The following is a 22,410-nucleotide window of genomic DNA, read 5'->3' on the forward strand; positions in this document are numbered from 1 at the left end:
CAAGATGAGAGTGAAGAAGCCAACTTGTGTCTCACGACTGGTTATGATTCATCTTCCTCAAGCCAAGTAAGTTCTCTAGACTTAAATGACTATAATGAATTGTTGCATGATTTTGAAGAGTTGCATAATGAAGCAAACAAGATTTCTGCATTAAACAATCGGTTGAAAGGCTTAAACAATTGGCTGGAAAACAAAGTTAGTCAACTAGAAAAAGAAACAACTGATTTAAAAATTGATTTTGAACATTTGGAAATGATTTACAGTAATTCAACCGACTGTTTTAGAAATCAGTCAGCTGAAAAATCTTGTGAAAATTGCACAGTTTTGAAAAATCAAGTGAAATACCTTATAAAGACCTATGCAAGGTTCACAAGAGGAGAAGCAAACTTAGAGGTTGTTCTTGGTTCACAAAATTGTGTGTTTGGCAAAGCTGGACTTGGTTTCAATCCTTCTTTTCAAAAGAAAACCAAGAAGCTCTCTAGTTTCTTTTCAAAAAGTATGCCAAGTGACATGCCATTCATTTCATGAAACTACTGTATGCAAAAAGGTCATGTTATTAAGAATTGTCATGCTAGAAAATATGATGTTCCTAAAGGGATTATGAAATGGATCCCAAAAGGATCTAGAAAGGCATAACCATGATGGACCCAACCTATCAAAGGGTACCAAATAATCCAAATCTATTTTACAGGTCATGGAAGGTGATAAGAAAGAATTGTGGTACCTTGATAGTGGTTGTTCGAGACATATGACAGGAGATAAAACCAAATTTGTAAAATTGGAGTTGAAGGAGGAAGGGTTTGTAACCTATGGAGACAACAACAAAGGAAGAATCCTTGGAAATGGAGTCATAGGCAATGGATCCTCTTTCAACATCAAGAATGTGTTGCTGGTTGAAGGACTCAAACACAAGTTGATAAGTATAAGTCAACTATGTGATAAAGGCTTTAAAGTCATGTTTGAACCAAATAGTTGTTTGATATATGATGCACATGGTAGTATTGTTTTGATAGGCAAAAGAGTCAATAATATATATCTACTTGCTGCATCATGCATCATTTAGCATCCATTGTTTGCTTACAAAAGAGGATGATACTTGGTTATGGCATAGAAGACTTTGTCATATACACATGCAACATTTCAATCGGCTGAATAGAAAATAGTTGGTTGAAGGACTACCAAAACTAAAGTTTGAAAAGGATAGAGTGTGTGAAGCATGTCAAAAAGGAAAACAAACTAAGGTCTCTTTTAAATCCAAAAATGTTGTTTCAACTGAAAGACCTTTAAAGATGCTTCACATGGATCTATTTGGTCCATCACGAACCATGAGTCTTGGTGGCAATCTTTATGCATTAGTCATTGTTGATGATTTCTCTAGGTACACATGGACTTTGTTCTTAGCTGCCAAAAATGACACTTTTCATGCTTTCAAAAGACTTGCCAAGATGCTTGAAAATGAATAGAGTTCCAAGATAGTGTCTATTCGAAGTGATCATGGTGGGGAATTTCAAAATGAAAAGTTTGAACACTTTTGCAAAAAGCATGGTATTTACCATAATTTTTCTGCACCAAGAACCCCACAACAAAATGGTGTTGTTGAAAGGAAAAACAGGTCACTTGAGGAACTAGCTAGAACTATGTTGAATGAAAACCCCATAACAAAATTGCTTGCTACGTTTTAAATAGAGTGTTGATTAGGCCAATTTTGAAGAAAACTCCCTATGAGCTTTTCAAAGGGAGGAGGTCTGTTTTAAGTCACCTAAAAGTATTTGGATGTAAGTGCTTCATCTTAAATAATGGCAAAGAAAGTCTTGGCAAATTTGATGCAAAAGCGGATGAAGGTGTTTTTCTAGGCTATGCTACACAAAGTCGTGCATATAGAGTCTATAATAAGAGATTGATGACTGTTGAAGAGTCTATGCATGTTGATTTTGATGAAACTAACCCAAAGTTGCAAGATCAAGTGTCAAAGAATGTAGATGAGGAAGATCTACTACAAGAGCAGATTTCTGCTGCAAAAATGCCCACTACTGCAGGAAATCAATCGGCTGAAAAGGAAAAATAGTCGACTGAAAAAGCTGCAGACATCAACTTGCCCAAGGATTGGATCCAGCCTATCAAAGGACAACATCATAGGTGATATCAAACAGGGAGTATCTAATAGACGTAGAATTGTATTTTGTGAACATGTTGGTTTGTATCTCAAATTGAACCTAAGAATGTGAATGATGCTTTAAATGATAGTAATTAGATTGTGGCTATGCAAGATGAACTCAATCAATTCACAAGAAATGATGTGTGGTTTCTAGTACCTAAAACTGATGATATGAATATAATTGGAACCAAATGGGTTTTTAGAAACAAAATCGATGAAGATGGTAATATTGTAAGAAACAAGCTAGACTAGTTGCTAAAGGTTATAATTAAGAAGAAGGCATTGATTTTGATGAAATTTATGCACTTGTAGCTAGGCTAGAAGCTGTGAGATTACTCTTAGCATATGCTTGCATGTGTAACTTTAAATTGCATCAAATGGATGTGAAAAATGCATTCTTGAATGGTTTCCTAAATGAAGAAGTGTATGTATCACAACCTCTTGGATTTGAGGATCATCTCTAGCCTAACCATGTTTTCAAATTGAAAAAGGCCTTATATGGTTTGAAACAAGCACGAAGACACTGGTATGAAAGGCTAAGCAATTTTCTCTTATCAAAAGGTTATGTTAGAGGTGTAGTGGATAAAACACTCTTCATTAGAAAACATGATAAAGATGTTATACTTGTTCAAGTGTATGTTGATGATATCATCTTTGGTTCAAATAACAACACATTGTGTGAAGAGTTTGTTCCAACTATGCAGGGAGAATTTGAGATGTCCATGATGGGTGAGCTTACATACTTTCTAGGGCTACAAGTCAAGCAACTCAAGCATGGAACATTTTTAAACCAATCAAAATATTGTTTTGACTTGTTGAAAAAGTTCAAAATGGAGGATTGCAAGGAAGCTGCCACTCCAATTGCAACAAATTGTCTTATGGATGCAGATGAGGTTGGCTAACCAGTAGATTCAACCAAATATAGAGGGTTGATTGGGTCTTTGCTCTATCATACAGCAAGTAGGCCAGATATTCAGTTTGGAGTATGCTTATGTGCTAGATTTCAAGCAAATCCAAAGGAATCACACTTTAAGGCTGCAAAAAGGATTCTAAAGTACCTTAAAGGAACAACCAATGTTGGTTTATGGTATCCATGTGATTCTAACATATCTTTTAGTGGCTTTTCAGATTCAGACTATGTAGAGTGCAAATTAGATAGGAAAAGCATAAGTGGTACTTGCCATTTGCTTGGATCATGTCTAATCTCATGGAATAGCAAAAAGCAAGTTTGTGTGGCACTTTCCACAGCTGAAGCTGAATATAGTGCTGTTGGACATCGTTGTGCACAAATCATATGGTTGAAACATCAACTTTTGGACTATGGTGTAAGGCTAAGCAAGGTACCTTTATATTGTGATAATACTAGTGCAATCAACTTAACCAAGAATCCAATACAACATTCTAAAACCAAACATATAGAGATTAGGCATCATTTCATTCGTGATCATGTTTAAAAGGTAGATTGTGAAATCAAATTTGTTAAACTGAAAATCAATTGACGGATTTGTTTACAAAACCATTAGCTAGAGATAGGTTTAACAAGCTAAGAACTGAACTAGGCATTTTAGACATCAAGAATGTGGTCTGATGTGTTTGTAGCATGTTAATCTTATGTACTCATGCATTGGTTTCATACAAATCTACTATTGTATGCAAAAGTTGAAAACTGTCATAGTCAACCTGTTGATTTTGCATTTCAACGTGTTGATTTCACTTAAATCTGCCTCTGTTTGCATAATTCATGATCTGTCAACCTGTTGATTTTGTTTTCAATATGTTTATTTCACTTAAACTGCCACTGAATGGTGAAAAATTGATCTGCTATGATTTTTAATCTACTCTTTTCACAATTCAGTATGCTGATTTCATTAAAAATGAATATGGAAAAATGAAGTTAAATATCACGATTTTCAATTGATTGATTTTCACTTAACCCGACTCTATTTTTAATCTCTAATGCTCTGATGTTGTTTTAGTCAACTGATTCTGTTTTTCAACGTGTTGATTTTACTTAAACTGTGCATTTACTCACGAATTGAATTGTTAAGCTGACCAAATCAAAGAAAGCATTTTTTTGTCAGGTACTATCTGCTCCTAACTGGCCATTTCATCAGCTATGTGTTACTTTTACTGATTTGTTTGACCAAAAAGCATTCTAGTGTACAATTCCAATGTGCATGCAGCTCATATGATCTGAACTGATTGATTCACTCATAAAAACACATTGAAAACATCATGAATGCATGAGATACTGTTTTGGACTGCATTAAATTGATTTGGGTAACCTAAAATGAATTAATTAGAAAAATCTGCACCATTTAATCAACTGTTTCTAAAAATCAGCTTGTTGAATTATAATATTGCACTTGTATTGCTGCATTTGCATCATACATCTCTTAGAAACAGCCATACCAACACTCATCATGCCTCGTCGTTCCCAAAGAGCTATCCAATCTGATGATGAGCACTCCACTCCTCCTACCCCAAGGTCTCCAAATCATGAAAGCCATGGAAGAATTGAAGCATGGTTTGAGAATCATGAGGACAACATTCAAGTGTTCCTTATTGAGATGAATAGGAAGCAGATCAACATTCCTAAGGTGCTGAGGTTCTCATGGCTAAGGGCTGAAGGCTTTGAGAGCCTTTTCCAACAACTAAAGGATCAAAAGTTGAAGTCCTTCCTTGAACTTTCAGGGAAAATCTATCCAGACTTGGTGAAGGTGTTTTTCACCAACTTGGAGTTCAAAAATGATGTCCTACAGTCCAACATCAAGGGTGTTCAAATGGAGATCAACAAGAGAGCTTGGAAAGATGTGGTTGGACTCAAACCAATGGGTGTGCAAGTGAGAAAAGGTGAAACTAGGGCTGTTCCAGAATTCAACAAGATGCAATACTATGGCCAATGCTTGAGAAATCCTATTGTTGAAATCAAACACTTCCATGTTGTTGGTCTCAAGGTGGATCAAAGGTTACTTGGTATGATTGTCACAAAAATCCTTACCAAATGCATGAGCTCAATGTGTCCCAACATGAACATGACAACTATTGCAATGAGAGGTTCAATGCATTGGATGGCCAAATTCCTAATATCCATGATATGCTCCACTCATTCGAGACCATAAATGATCCTCAGGATGATTGAGTGTGGTGGTTGTTTAGGATCATGCATTGCATCCTTGTGTTTGTGATTTTTCAGTTTGAGTTTTGTCTGTTTCAGTTGGTTGTTTTTCATTTTAGTCGGCTAATTGTATCAGCTTTATGCATCTGTTTTATGTTTTCAGTTTTTGTTGGTTGTATTCCCTTCCAGTATTAATCAAATAATATGCAATGCTTGTTATCTTTATGCATTTGTTCTATTTGATGAATCCAAAGGGGGAGAAAAATTAGAAAAATTGGAAAATGGATAATTGATCACATTAAACTAAGCATTAAAATTGGAATCAATAATCAAATCTGAATTTGAACCCATATTATTGATAAGGGGAGCATGATCACATTTGTATACTTGCTAGCTTGTGTGTATTGCTACTGTAAAATGTTTTTCAAGTTCACAAGCTTCAAGCTAAGGTTTTACTTCATCAATTGGTATCCAACAAATGGAAGAATTTTGCAATGAGAGATAGAAGAAGATGGATGAAAGGAAATAGAGGTTGGCTTCATCAAATCAGGGGGAGATTGTTAACATGAGAAGCCAATATGGTTTGCTTCTTGAAGATTTGATGAAGATTGAATGAAGCTCTTTTGAACTATCTTGAAGCCATTACCATTGGAATGAAGCCTACATTGATGAAGGAAAGGGGATATGATGATATCCATGGTGATCAAGGCTGTAACGTGTGCTCTCCATGTAGTTACATCATTAAGAAACTGTATTTGTAGTTTGTAATTCATGTTGTAGACCTTATAGCATTAATTGGATGTAGTTTGGTCTTTATTGTGTTTTTAATCTGTTGAATGGTTTTTCAACAAGTTAAAATGTATCTTTTAATCTGTTGAATGACTTTTTAATAGGTTAAAAGGTTGACTGCAGTAGTCTTCAATTGCAACAAATTCAATCAGTTGATTTAGTTTTTATTCGACTGATTTCACTTAAGTCAAGTGAAATCAACCAGTTGAATTTCGTAACAGTTTGACTACTTAAGCGGTGATTTTCAAAAGAGAAAAAAGTTGATCATTTTAGAGCACGAATTTGTTCTGAAAACTCGTGGAAACTCTCTCCTTCGTGATCATACGTGTTGCAGCTATTGAAGATTGATCTTGGATCAATTCTTGGAGCTTTTGGCTTGGTTTGAAGCTTGGAGAAAGTGGTTTGTGGTAGGCTGGGTTGTGCTACCACTAAGGTTTGATCTTTCTCAAGCTTTGTGTGTGTGCCTGGTGGTTTTCCAAGTCTGCAAGAGGGTTCTTGCTGTGTTGGTGTGATTTTTGTGTGATTCAAGAGTCTTTTGTGGTGTTTTTGCATATTTTGGAAGTGTAAGGGTGGATACTTTGTAAAACTTTTGAAATAGTGCAAAGTCAAGCTAAGGTTGCCTTGACAAACTGGATGTAGCTCAGGTTTGAGTGAACCAGTATAAAAATCTCGTGGTGTCCTCTCTTCTCTAACCTTTCTCTCTTGCATTTTCTTTTTAAAGTTTAAAGAACTTGTGCTTTAATCATCTTTTTCATGTTCTTGCATGTTTTCATGGCATCTGCAGTAGTGAGCATGTTTGTATAATCATTTGGAACTGGTCTTGATCCTTCTTGAGCATTATTTATGGTTTAAAATTCAAATTCGCATTTCTGCATTGTTCCCAGTATTTTAGTCGACTATTTTTCTGTTTCAATCGATGGATTATACCAGAATAGAATCTGTTTAATAAAATCAATATGTTAACTCTGTTTTTGATCGATTGAAAGTGTACAATTTATTACTGTTTGCATTCTAACTTGGTGATCTATTTCATTCAATTAAAGGTGGTTTTTAGCTTGCAAAGATAGCCTAAATTTTTAACTAGCCAATTCAACCCCCCTTCTTGGCTTTTCAACGATTTCGAAACTAACACATGATTTTATTCTTGAAACTTGTGGAAACTCTCTCCTTCGTGATCATACAGTTTGCAGCAGTTGAAGATTGATCTTGGATCAATTCTTAGAGCTTTTGGCTTGGAGAAAGTGGATTGTGGTAGGCTGAGCTGTTATACCACCGAGGTTTGATCTTTCTCAAGCTTTGTGTGTGTGCCTGCTGGTTTTCCAGTTCTGCAAGAGGGTTCTTGCTGTGCTGGTGTGATTCTTCTGTGATTCAAGAGTCTTTTGTGGTGTTTTTGCATATTTTGGAAGTGTAAGGGTGGATACTTTGTAAATGTTTTGAATTAGTGCAAAGTTAAACTCAGACTCCCTTGACAAATTGGATGTAGCTCAGGTTTGAGTGAACCAGTATAAAAATCTTGTGGTGTCCTCTCTCCTCTAACCTTTCTCTCATGCATTTTCATTTTAAAGTTTAAAGAACTTGTGCTTTAATAATCTTTTTCATGATCTTGCATGTTTTCATGACATTTATAGCATTGAACATGTTTGCATAATCATTTAGAACCTGTCTTGATGATTCTTGTGCATTGTTTCTGGTTTAAATCTCAAATCTGCATTTCTGTATTTTTTCCAGTATTTTAGTTGACTGTTTTCCTATTTCAATCGATTGATTATACTAGAACAAAATCTGTTTAGTACAATCAATTTGTTAACTCTGTTTTTTATCGACTGAAAGTATATTGTCCAACACCTTTTACATCCTAACTTGGTTATCTATTTGATTCAATTAAAGGTGGTTTTTAGCTTGCAAAGATAGCCTAAATTTTTAACTAGCCAATTCAACCCCCCTTCTTGGCTTTTCAACCATTTCAAAACTAACAATAAATACCTACTATAGTTCTTTAGTAGATGAAATTAATATTTTTTAGTTGTTATTTCTATGTAATTCTAGTGTATTAGGCTTGTTTCAGTTTTAAATACTCATTTTAGGAGTGTTATAGAGTAGTTGCTTAAGCTTTATATTCACCATTTGATTCATTATTCTAATATGTGATGTTGCTATCATGTATAATCAATGGTTAACTTTCAATTGCTGTCTGTTGATAGCTCAATTGTCCAGCTGCATCATCCATTCATAAACACCATTGTAAGTTTGTTTGAATCATTTGCATAATAATTTACTGGTATCAGTATTATATTTTAAGATTGGGCTGTCATGCATCAATTCCACTTGCTGTTACTTTGCAGTTTCAACTAGTCACTTTGCAGTTTCAGCTAGTCACTTTAAGAGTTGGTCTAATTTCATTTCATGCATTACATCTATATTTTGAGTTCATCATCTCAGATTTCCATGAACCAATTTTCTACAGTAAGCAAATCCTGTCACATTAGCTCCATTTTCTATCCCATGTAAGTTGATTCTCGACCCATACTTTCTACTCTCTGGCTTATTTTTCGCGGTTCCTGCTAGGGTTCATGGTAGTAACCCGTCTTCGTTCTGGTGTAGGTATTTCCAAATTGAAAAAACTGTTTTAGGAGTTGTGGTGCATTTTCTGGTCATGCCAAAATCCCTCACAGTAGCTTTTGATAAGGTAAGGGTAGTTAGGGTTTCATATCTTTGCGATTATTTTGCTTGTTGTGGGACTGTCCTTATGTTCTGGTATGTTTAAATGTTGCTTTGATGGTATGAATGTTGTATGTTGTATGTATTTCTGGTTGAAATCTGGTTTGGCACGAATGAGAGCAGGTGGGTTCTACTTAACTCGCCCAGGCGAGCTGGGTGCTCGCCCAAAACAAATAGCTCTCGCTTAAGCGAGGAGCTCTCACCTGAGCGAGAACGACAACAATTCACTCGTCTCTCTGTCTTGAGGACTCGCCTAAGCGAAGGCCTCTCGCCTGAATGAGAGAATCTCACCTGAGCGAGATGGGCTAGCTTAAGCGAGACCTTGACGTGCCCGCTGTTTGCAATCTCGCCCAAGCGAGATCTGGTAGCTTGAACGAGGGGTTCCTTAGCTTGAGCGAGATTGACAGTGGTGTTACATATGATGCCTTATATGTATTCTATATGACACAATGAGACTGAAATTGATGAGCTTGGTGTGATTATGCGTATGAAACATAATTAGATGATTGATTGTATATTGGCATGAGATTGGTATGCATGATAATTTTATGGTTGGTTGGTGAAGCATGACTATGGTATGAGTTGGGACATAATTCCATGAATCTTTTTGTGAGATTCATGGTGGTGCCTTGCGGGATGGACATAATTCCATGAACCTCTTGGTGAGAGCTCATGGTGGTGCCTCATGTAACAAACGTAATTCCATGACCCTCCTGGTGAGAGCTCATGGTGGTGCCTCATGTAATTGACGTAATTTCACGAACCTCTTAGTAAGGTTTTGTGGTGTTGTCTCAGCGTATATAATTAAGTAAGGATTCAAGTAAGGATTGCAACATGAAGCTTTAAAGAGCCAGTTAGTCTCACTTAGAGCGTACTAACTAAAGTGGTGAGTGTAGCATGAGACCCTAGTCTTTGGCAGGATAATGACCTTAGATGTTTGAAAGCTAACCTTGTGCGTGGAAGGGTGAAACCCATCGGCAATGACTCTGTAGAGCAGTAGAGGCCACCACAAGTGCAAACATTCAATGAATCCGACTAATTATATGTATCCAGATAATTGAATAATTGAGTCTTAGAGTCTTGCTTGTTTGCTATCACATGCTTGGTTGATTTATTTGTTCTTGGCTTTTAAATTGTATGATAACACCTTTTCACTCTAGCTTACCCTTCTTGTTTGTGTTGGTCTTCTTATGCGATTTTTCCTTTTTACAAGGATCATTAATCCCTTAGTGTGGGCAAATATGGGAACTTCTGGTGATCGTAGTGGCGATGGGAATGTTGCAGCTTAGTTGGGCATGGTTTGGTGTTGGGCTCACTATTGAGCCCACATTGAAGAGTTATTATTATGTTGTAATCCTTTGCTTATGAGCAAGTTTTTGGACATCCGTTGAACCTTTTAATTTTGTTCATTGCATCTTGGTGTGCCTAGTCTTTATTTCAGTTTATTCATGGATAACTATAATGCTTGACGCTTAAACTCCATGACGTTGTTCTTTATATTATATTATATGTGATGTTTCATTTAATTAAGCTTATTTATTAAATAGGACGTTGCATTGGGAGTTAGGGAACCAAAAAAAAATAAAAAGATTTTAATTCCAGTTCACACTGTCGAACCTTCCTCTCGGTTCTTTACTGGTCAAGAGGCTTGGTTAAATGTATGGAAATCATCTTTTTAACGTACTTTTTTTTATCTTTTTTATTTTGGAGTTTATTATATTTGATTTTTTTTCGTTCAAAATTTATCTTTTATATTAAAATTATTTTTTCATAATATGATTATTGTATGTTTCAATTTTTTTTGTTTTCCTAATTTTTATACAATCATACAATCGACAAAGAAATGATTGGCCAAAATGAAAATATGCAAAAGAAGCATAATTAGATTTGCTTGCTAAACGAAAGGTTTTTGGACCTATAGTTCGCACACCTGAAGGTGCGAAACCCATTGGGTACATATGGATTTTTACGCAATTGTGACATTATTAGATACAAAGCACAATTGGTTGCTCAAGGTCTTTCACAAAACCTGATATTGATTTGTGAAAAGACATATTTACTAGTATTGGATGCAACAACATTGTAATATTTGATAATCCTAGTTGCATAATAAGGTTTGCATTTACATCTAATGAATGACGTTACAGTCTATTTGTACGGTTCTCTTGAGAATCATATTTATATGAAAATCCCTAAAGTATTTTATTTACCCAACAAGGAAAATTCTAAAGAGGGTATTCAATAAAATTGAACAAGACCTTTTATTGATTAAAACAATCAGGACGTGTGTGGTATAACCGTCTTATTGAGTACTTTTTAGAAGAAAGATTTAGAAATAATCCTTTTTGTCCTTGTATTTATATGAAAATATTAGAAAATCAATTTGCCATAATTATTGTTTATGTAAATGACATAAACATTGATGGAACTCTTGATGAGCTCACAAGGCAATTGATTGCTCCACGAAAAAATTTGAGATGAATGATCTTTGAAGGGAAAATTCTTGTTTGAAATTAGAAATTGAGTATTTAAATAAAAGTGTTTTTATAGATTAATATACTTATATGATTAAGGTTCTTAAAATGTTCTAAGTGGACAAGACACGTCCATTATGCACTCCTATAGTTGTGAGGTCGTTAGATGTTGATAAATGTTCTTCTTAGACCTCAATAAAATGATGAAGATCTTCTTGGTCTAGAAGCACCATATCTTAGTATCATAGAAACACTAATGTATCTTTCTAATTATACTCGACTTGATATTGCATTTGTTGTAAATTTTTTTAAGCAAAATATAATTCTTCAACTACAAGAAGAAAATGATTTGGAGTAAAACATATGTTTCGTTACCTTAAGGGTACTACGAATATGAGATTATTTCATCCAAATGATTCAGAATCAAACCTGATGGGTTATGTATATGCATGTTATTTTACATATTCTCACAATGGTTGATCACAAACAAGATGTTTGTTCACATGTGGCAACACAATGGTTTCATGATGGTATATGAAACAAACCATAGTAACAATATCATCTAATCATATAGAATTATGAGGAAAGTTATGGATATGTTTGGTTAAGGTCTATTATTCAACATGTACAAGAAACTTGCGGCTATCCCCAACAAAGATGACCATATATGAAGACAATAGTGTATTGAAAGGATGATATAGATATCCAAAAAATTCATTCATGTGAAAATCTGGCAGGTTTATTTATAAAGTCTTTGCCAAGAAGAATTTTTAAGCAATTGGTCCACAAGATTGGACTTCGTCATCTTAATGATGTAAGTTTACACGAGGGGGAGAAATAGAAGGTGTAAAGAACATTATGGTTTTTAGTTTTATATAAAAATATTTTTAATATATTAATGAAAAATTATATATATTTTAATATGAAAAAATATAATAATAAAAATAATTTTAATATGAAAAGATAAATTTGAATGAAAATCAAAATTCAAAATAAGATAAAAAATCCTATATTAAAATAAAAACTATATAAAATTATAAATATATATTAATAAAAAAGTGAAGTCATAAATAAATTAGATTGACAATTAATGCAAACATGATTTATGTTCACTTAAGTGGTGACATGTATTTTATATTTTGAAAACATGTGGTAGAAGTAAGTTTTAATTTTTAATGCACAATGAAGTAAAATAGTTAGAATTTTTTTATAGTTGTTTGAATTATGATATTGTTGTATTAGGACTTTAAAATTGTGTTATTTTAAATGATGAGTTTTGTTCATGTTCTCAGGGGACCAAGTTGTATTCCACAAGTCTGTTGTGTGGCTCTAGTGTTGAGTAGTCGGGTGAAATCTTCTTACTCCAATGAAGCTCTGATGATAACGTAGGTATGCTTGCAAAAGACACTCTGATTCCTAAGTCAGTGCTGGTGATGTTAGTGGATTCAGGGAATATTTAATGCATAATCAATGAATAGAACAATGTGCTATTTATACCTCTTTACCTGTGGGTCCTACTTGGAATGGGCTTTTGGGCCCAAATACCTTTTATAGTTGCCTCTGGATCCAAGGGTAAGGAGAGAAATTACTAAGAGATCCTTGAAGGGTTGATGGTAAGCGTAAGCGTTAATGGGTTGCCATTACTAGATATCGCATACTCACATGGCTGGATACTTCCTACTTGTCTTGACCACCTAGATAAACTGTAGTTGGATTTGGGCTACTTATAGTATGGGTTCTTTAATGCGAGGTAGGCGGTTTGAGGCAATTATTGACAACTATACACTGCATGAAGGGGTTTAGCATTCAGTGTTCAGCCCACTGGATTGCCAATGGCCGCACACTGCAGAGGAGAGTGTTCAATATGGTGTATGCGGCCTAGAGGATTGTTGGTGGCCGCATACTTGAGGAGGGAGTATCTAGCAAAGGGTGTGTGGCCTATGGGATTGCCTATGGCCGCATGCTGGTGATAGGGAGTGATGAGTGCGTATTTTTTCCCTCATTCAGTGTTTAATTCTGGGTATTTAATTGAATTTGTGTGTTTAAAGATTGATTTAATTGGGATTTCCTATAATTGGGTTTATTGAGCATGAGATACAAAAACATGTTAAAAATAGCTTTTTAGTTGCATAAATGTTCTTTGGATATTTTGAGGTGTGTTAATGCAGCTGCAGCTAAGTTGAGCTCATGGAGGTGTGGAAATAAATTGATTAAAGCTTCATGACACCTTAAAGATAAATCCAAGAATAAGAAATTATCAAAAGCACAAATATTCAGGCCAAGCATTGCATGAAGACGGCAAGAAAAACTTGAAAAAGTGAAGAAGTTTGGTTAAACCAAGAAGAGAGGAACAAAAAAAATTGGACCTTGCGGTTTTCTTTATCTTTATGATAGAAGATAATTTGGGAAAAATATATCTTTAGATATTTTATTTGATATTTTTAAATAATTATCTTATTTAATTATATCATAAAATATTAAAAGATATTAACTACCAAATCTTTTTAAATATGACAAGATTTTCTGGAATCTTTTTAGATCCACAACAAACAAATATATCTTGAAGATATTGGATTATTTAGAAGATAATTTGAGGAGATTGCAAATGGTTGATTGGAAAATTAATACAAATATTAATTGGTGATAATTTATCATATATCTTTAAGTAATTAATTTATTTAATTATATTAGATATTGATATTATCAACCAACTATATTTGTCAAATACTCTATATCTCTCCAAATATTTTTAAATATTTATATTTATCTTTATTTTAAAAGATATTTAAGAGATTTTAGCAACAGAAAAGCCCAGTCCAATTCCTATATAAAGAGACCAAGGGAGAAGCAGAAAACATTCTCGACACTTCGGAATTTAGGAACCCTTAGGGGGGCCTAATTTCTTTCTTCTCTCTATTCTTCTCTCTTTATTTTGCATTCATGGAGTTTTAAATTTCTTGGGTTGATTCCATTGTAATTTCATTATGGATTCTAAGGTTAGAATGAAATAATTTCTTTGTTCTTTTTATTATTGTTGAGGTTTAATTTCATCTATGCCTTTTATCTTTGAATCATGTAAAAAGTAATGATTTTAAATCTATATGCATGTTGATCATATGAGTTCAAGGGTTTTTAAATTTAATTGAGAATTTACTTTGATTTTATTTAGAAACTTTCATGTGATTAAATGAGTTTTTACCAATAATTGAGACTTTACTTTGATTAAAGGTATTTACTCTAACTACAATTAATTGAGACTTTACTTTGATTAATTAAGCTTTTTATTTGGTGAGGAGATAAAAGAATAGACATGATTAGACATAGTAAATTTGATTGAGACTGTATTCTAACTTATTTTATCTTTTAATCTTTATCCCTCATATTTTTATAATTTTATTTGACTAACTCTTGTATAGTTTTATAAGAACTAACTTGTTAAAAATCAATTCCGTGTTCGTTGGGAGATGACTTTGGGTTACTTTACCCTTACTATTTTGTTGACTACTATCTTAGCAATACTGACGTTGTTATAGTTTAGTAGTATTAATTTGATCGGGTCAACGACAGCGTTATCAGGGAGTATCTAATATAGAGGGTGTGCGACCCAGAGGGTTGCTGGTGGCCGCACACTCGGGTGTGGTTGGGACATCAGCCTCTCAGTCTAGAGGAGCGTAGTGACGTGTAAACTTTATGTGAGTGTCTTGTCGTTGGGTTTGTGTTGCACGTTTGGGGCCGTTGTATTTGTGTTGCAATTTTCATTTGTGGGACTTGGTTGTATACTCTATGGGTATACTGGCCTCCCAGTCTAGAGGAACGTAGTGACGTATAGACTTAATGTGAAAGTGTGTTGTCATTATGGTGCAGCGGGGCCGCTATCTTTCACGCTAGAGGTTGGTTGTTATCTGTTGTATTGTAGGTTGGCCGCTATGTTTTGCGATAGAGGTTGGCTGCTATCTTTCGCTATATTTGGGTCGTTATCTTTCGTGATATTTGGCCGCTAACTTTTGTTAGATTTGGGTCGTTATCTTTCATGTTAGATTAGGGCCACTATCTTTCCTTTGGTTTTTCTGACGGTTGGCACAATGTCAGGTGTATTGAAACATCGTGATTGACAATTGACAGAATGTCAGTTATATTAAAGGGACGTGACTTTTGGTTTTACTGTGTTGTCAGGGTGTGTTTTTCGAAGCATTTTTTGGCTGTTGGGCCTTAGGCTTCTAGACTCTTAGGTGAAGGTGAGGGGGCATGAGTGTGGTCTTTAAGTATAGTTTTGCTTATTTGCTCTTAGTCGCGATTTTGGTTTCTGGAATTCTGTTGGGATTCCTCTAAGTGTTGTGGTTTTTGTGCTTCCATATTTGCCGCTTACTGAGGTATGTCGACTTCTTCTAATAGTTCTAATTTTGGTGACTCCAGTGCTAGTTTTGGGGGCTTAGGTTAGAGTTTTGTAGCACGTCGTTCGAGTCTTTACACATCGAAGTTGAGAGAGAAGTTCGTGAAGATTCGGCCAGTGAGCATGTTGAATCTCTTTGGCCGAAGAGGGAAGGATATGATTGGGTGGCCGAGGGCGTTAGAGGATGTTTTTCGAAGTATCATTGTTATGAAGGATTATCTTGTTTCCTTTTAGATTTATGAACATGGTGAAGTTGTTTAAGAAAGCTTTTCAAAAATTCCCACTGGACATTAAGATAGCAAGCTATCTAGATGTGAAGGTTCATTTCTCAAACTCATAAAAGAGAGAAGAGAGTTGGATTCAAGTTCAAGTTAGAGAACAAAAATGAAAGAAGAAACAAATAAAATGGAAAGTATAGAAGGTGGTGCAATGGAGGAAGCACGCCACTCATCGGGGGGATCTAAGCCAACCAAACCCTATAAATGAGTGAATGGTGCCGCCACTTGCAAGCAAGACAAGGCAAAGGTGAGTTTCACTTCATGGAAGGAAAGCTCATGGAAATTTAGTGGTTGAAACACAAGGTTTATAACATCAAAATGATCAACCCTTTTACAAGACAAGGAGCCCCTTTAAATAGAAGTCCATAAGGGTCCTTTAGCAGAAAAAACACAAACATGAAAGGGATCAACTAGCAAACCCTAATTCCTAGGCTAGGAATGCCACACGGCCAAAATGAGAGGCATTGATTGGTGGATGCATTTCTATGAGGATTCTAGGCTAAAATGGGAAGGAGACCAAGTAGCTTTCAAAGGAATAATCCAAAATGATAAAAGGAGACAAGGTACATGTCTACTTTTGGTTTTACTTTATGCTTTTTTCTTTTCTCTCTCTTCTCCACATCATCCACATGCTCCAATCACCATGCGCCACCTAGCATGCTCTACTTTCTTTAATTACCTACAAAAATAAGACAAACAAAGATTAGCATGTTGGTTTAAGTTAAGCTAATCTTAGTCAAAGGTCAACTTTGGTCAAAGTCAACAAGTCAACCAAAATAAGTCATCCAAAGATTGGCTTGTTAGACGGGTTTAGTCATTTAAGAAGTTTAAAGATGGTTTTTTTCATGTGCATATTCTTGCGGTTGGACGATTGCTATATTATGACAATAACGGGTTTCCTAAGTTTCCGTTTTACTGGACTGAAACGCCTACTTGTTTGGACGCAATCTCTAAGGATATGTTGGACGCTGATAGTATGCGGGTGGTGGATGTGCTTAAGAGACTGCCGACCAGGATTCCTGGCAAATGGGTTGTTTGCTGTTACTTGACGGATAGTCCTGCCAAGGATTTATGTGGTATGTTTTTTGCATTTTTGGTTATTGCTGGTTTTGGACTAATCTGAAGAACTTTGTTTTGTGTATGTGTAATGGTGAATCACGTAAAGAAGGTTGGTGGTGAGGTTGATCTTTCTGCCAAGATTCGCGACAAGATGGCGAACGTGGCCAAGGCGGAGGGGCAGTCGCAAGCGTCGAACCTTGTTGGTCCAATTGTGGATACGTACCGCCCTGCGGTTGCAAAAAGGCCGGCTCCTTCCAAAATGAAGGGTTTTGGAAAAGATAGGAAGATGTTGCATGCCCTTGCGAATACCGAAGGCGTGGGGTCGAGTGGCTCGAGTAACCCGAATTTGGGTGGATTTGAGAAGAGCAAGATTCAGATGAGGAAGGGGGTGGAGATTAAGTTGAGTGATGCCAAGGTGGGCGTGGTAGAAGCAGCTGATTCTGGGTTGGTGATGAGAGCATTGAATGAGTACTTAGCTCGAGGAGTCGTGTTAGGCAGGAGGGTCACAACTATGCTACAGGAGGAGCTGGGTGCTGGGGACAAAAAGAAATTGGCTGAGGAGATCGCTTTGTTGAAGGGTTTGAGGGAGAGTGACCAAAAGTCTTGGGCTGAGGAAAAGAAGAAGTTGGAAGAGGCGAGTGAGATACACGGGCTGCAGTAAGCCATTTATTTTGAGCATGTGAACGAATTCCAGAAGGCGCTGAGGCAAGCCAACTTCTTATATAAGGAGGTGTTTGTGACCGACTACCGGTTTAACGTGAATCTTGATGTGTACGATAATCGTATGTTGGATATTGCGGAGATTAGCCGCTTAAAGGCTGAGTAGGAGGCGACGATGGTAGGGAATGAGAAGACGGTTATGACGACTCCTCTTGCCAATGCGGATGGAGTGATGCCGGAGGGGGAAGATGGTGAGGAGGAGGCTGAGGATGCAGAGGAAATGGCTGAGGAAGTTAACGACGAGGCTGCTGATGAATAGTTTGGTTATTGGGGCCGAGGTCGCCGAACTTTTGTTTTCGGTTATTGTCATTAGGGGCGAGGACGCCGAACTTGTTTTTTTAGTTAGATCTGGTTACTATAGTTGGGATGACGACTTATTGGCGGGTTGTAGGTATCTTTGTAAAGATGGATATTTTGTTGGTTTAGATGTTTAATGAAAGATATGTTTCACTTCCTTCTACTCGATCAGTTTTTACCGAATTATTATTTATTTTGTTTTTTCATCGTTTTGTGATTTCTGTTAAGTGGATGCGTGACATCTTGATAGCTTATCGTTGGACGACTAGTTGTTGTCATGTTTGGTTTTAAATCACTTCGGTGTATTCTTAGTGTTACAATGGATGGGGTGGTTTCCCATGTTTCTGGTTGCGGTGCTTCATTCATCGTCAATGGGTAGTGATTTTGGGAAATTTATTATGCGCTCAACCAGCGGCTCTTAGATTAGAGGCTAGGAGGTTGTTAGATGCACTCGACCAGCGACTCTTAGATTAGAGGCTAGGAAATACGTTTTTGTTGGAGATCGTCTAGCGGCTCTTAGATTAGAGGTTGGGCGGTCGTGAAATTAGTTAAAGATATGCTTGTAATCCCTGAACTTTCATTACTGGTAGATGCCTCGTTAAAACCTGCCTGGCCAAATCCCTCCTTAGGAAAAAATGCCAGGTTAGGAAAGAGTTCATCTTTTGATTATAGTGTCTAGCCAATACATGATTTAACTGAAATAAAACTTCAAGCGGGAGATGTTCCAGGTGTTGGGAATTGGTTCTCCCGATAGTCGTGCTAGCCGATATGCGCCATTACCTACCTCCTGCAGTACGCGGAATGGTCCCTCCCAATTTGATGACAACTTGTCGTCATGTTTCCTGGCTTTACTTACCATCCTCCAAACCAGGTTCTCTTTGTGGAAGGACCGGGGGTCAAGTTTTGAATTGTATTTTCTTGTTGCTCGAAGTTTGGTTGCCATGTCCTGGATGTGCGCCCGCTCTCTTCTTTCTACGAGTAGGTCGAGGTGTGTGTTCATACATGCTTCGTTGGGGTCGTGTTCGAAATGTGTTTGCCAAATTAACGGTTCTTTGATCTCTATTGTATCATTGCGCCGGTGCCATAAACTAGGCTGTCTGGGACCTCTTTGGTCGAGGATTGTGGGGTACACCTGTATGCCCAAAGTATTTCCGTGAGCTCCTCTGGCCATTTTCCTTTGGCGCCATCAAGTCTCTTCTTTAATTGGCCTAAGATGAGCTTGCTCGCAGCTTCTGCTTGGCCATTGGTCTGCGGGTATTCTACTGAGCTTGTAATGTGTTGGATGGGGAGGTTTCGGTAAAACTCTACCAGGCCTTTGTCAATGAATTGTCGCCCATTGTCTGTGATGATAGTGTGGGGTATGCCACACTTGCAAATGATGTTTTTCCAGACGAAACATTGGACTTGTTTGGTCGTGATGTTCGCGAGTGGCTCAACTTCAATCAACTTAGAGAAATAGTCGACTGCGACTAGGAGGAATTTAACTTGCCCTTTTCTGGGTGTGGAAGGTCCCACGATGTCCATTCCCCACTTGGAGAATGGCCAGGGTAATGATATGTGGTGGAGTTCTTCCTGATGCAGATGGGAGCAGGGCCCGTGCTTTTGGCAAGGTTGGCATTTTTTGACAAAGTTGGTGCAGTCTTGTTCCATTGTTGGCCAAAAGTACCTGGCCCGCAGGATTCATGCTGCCATTGTTTTCGGGCCGGAGTAGTATCCATAGGTGCCTTCATGTATCTCCTTCATGACGTAGGATGCTTTGTCGCTCGTGATGCACTTGAGTAGTGGTTTGCTGAAGCCTCTTCTGAAGAGTTCTTCGGCTATCAACGTGTATCTTGCCGCCATCCTGACCCATCCTTTTTCTTCGTTGGCGGGTACCATTGGACTTGTTTGGTCGTGATGTTCGCGAGTGGCTCAGCTTCAATCAACTTAGAGAAATAGTCGACTGCGACTAGGAGGAATTTAACTTGCCCTTTTCCGGGTGTGAAAGGTCCCACGATGTCCATTCCCCACTTGGAGAATGGCCAGGGTAATGATATGTGGTGGAATTCTTCCTGGTGCAGATGGGAGCAGGGCCCGTGCTTTTGGCAAGGTTGGCCTTTTTTGACAAAGTTGGTGCAGTCTTGTTCCATTGTTGGCCAAAAGTACCTGGCCTGCAGGATTCGTGCTGCCATTGTTTTCGGGCCGGAGTAGTATCCATAGGTGCCTTCATGTATCTCCTTCATGACGTAGGATGCTTTGTCGCTCGTGATGCACTTGAGTAGTGGTTTGCTGAAGCCTCTTCTGAAGAGTTCTTCGGCTAGCAACGTGTATCTTGCCGCCATCCTGACCCATCCTTTTTCTTCGTTGGCGGGTACCTCCCCTTTTTAGAGGTACGTGACGAAAGGACTCATCCACGACTCCTTAGTGGTGACCTCGAAGCACTCTGTTTGTGTTTGTATGGATGGGGTGGTGAGTACTTGCTGCAACAGGGACCTCTAGCGTCCTTTCTTTTTCGTGCTTGCGAGTTTTGACAAAAGGTCAGCTCTGACATTGTCGCTTCTGGGTACGTGTTTGATCTTGAACTCTTTTAGTTTCCCCACCAAGTTCATTACTAAATGGTAGTATTGTGACAGGAGGTCGTCTTTGACTTGGTACTCACCGGTGAGGTGTCCGAAAGTGAGTTTGGAATCAGTTTTACATAAGAGGCATCTGGCTTCCATTTCAAGGGCTAGGTGCAATCCTACGACAATGACCTCGTATTCTGCCTAGTTGTTTGAAGGTTTGTGATGAGTGCGTATTTTTTCCCTCATTCAGTGTTTAATTCTGGGTATTTAATCGAACTTTTTTGTGCTGAAGGATTGATTTAATTAGGATTTGTGATTATTGGATTTATTGAGTACGTAAGTAAAAAATAGCGTAAAAATTGATTTTAGTTGCATAAAATATTATTGGATATTCTAACGTTTGTTAATGCAGCTGGAATATAATTTAGGTCATTAAAAGTTTGGATTTGAAATATTCAAAGTTACAAAATAAGTCCAAAATCAGAAAATTTTGGAAAAGAAATAGTCAGGAGCTAAATGCAGCCCCTGTTTTTATTTACACACTCCTCCTGCAAGTGGACCACAAAAACCTGTTATGCACCCCCAGTTTTTACTAAGTTGTACCCCTTCTACCATTTAAACTCCACTCAACCAGACTATGCCATGTGGCAATCCCCAACTTTTAAATTTCTCCAATTAAAATATTCCATGTGGCATTAATCCTTGCACATGCATGTGAACCAATCAGAGTGTGCCATGTCATCATCTCCTCCATCTCACACATGAAACCCTAACCCTAATTTTCTCCTCTCCCACCAGCACCACCGGTGGCCGCCGCCTGCACCAAGTCCGGCCACCACAGTTCAGTCTTCTTCATCCTGCAGCCACGCCACCATCACAAATATGCACCACGAACTGCAACGCACCATCTTCCTCTTCCCATGACCAGATCTTCACGCGAGCAGCCTCCATAGCAGCAGCCTCTTCGTTCACGCTGCAGTAGCGCACAATCAACACCTTCATCTTCACAGATCTACGCTTGCGAGAACCTAGAAGCAACCGCGCCTGAAGTAATCCGCTTGGAACAAGTTGCAACAGCGAACTTCACACACCAGTAGCCATGGCAGCCTTCATGAATCTACAACAGCGGAGAAGAGACGCGAACCATTGCAATAGCTTCACCATGAATGCAGAACGCACCAATTATAGTGTTGTTTTCAGCCACCACCGTGCCTAAGTCTGCATATCCGCGCAACTGCCAAGGGACGGAGAAACATGGAGGCAAAAACCCTAGTTCTGGAGAGAGAGAGAGAGAGAGAGAGAGTCTCTACGCCACATGTCAGCATCTGATAGGGCAGTCAATTGGTCAACAAGTCAACTAGTCAAAACAATAGTCAACTCTAGTCAAATTCTGGTCAATATTGTAAAAATGGACAAACAAAAGGGGCAGAATTGGAAATTGGACAAAAATTAAGTTGCTAATTAATTAAATAAAGATAAAATAATTTAGCAATCGAATAGATAAAGTCCAAGTCCGATTGTAGCCTACATAAAGAGGCCAAGGGAGAAGTAGAAAAAGGGAAAAAGTCGGCACTTCGGAGCTTAAGATGTGGCTTCTTGATTTGTGTCTTCTTCTTCCAATCAATTCGTCAATGTCTGATCTTCTTCTTCCGTTCCATTATGTCGCAGGTTTAGAGCTCAAGAGGTTGCTTCTTGTTGTGTGTCTTCTTCTTCCAATCAATTCTTCAATGTCTCGCAGTGAGGGTTGTGCGTGTTCTTCGTGGGCATCGCAAAAAAATAGTGTCTCCTCCCCTACTGTTTCGTATAGGAGTGCGGGTGGAACCCCAATGTGCTATTGTGGGGAGGTTGCAGCGTTGAAAGTTGCTAAAA

The sequence above is a fragment of the Vigna unguiculata genome, chromosome 1, assembly GCF_037176805.1.
Source record: "Vigna unguiculata cultivar grain cowpea cultivar isolate G323 ecotype 2 chromosome 1, ASM3717680v1, whole genome shotgun sequence".
Classification (NCBI taxonomy): domain Eukaryota; kingdom Viridiplantae; phylum Streptophyta; class Magnoliopsida; order Fabales; family Fabaceae; genus Vigna; species Vigna unguiculata.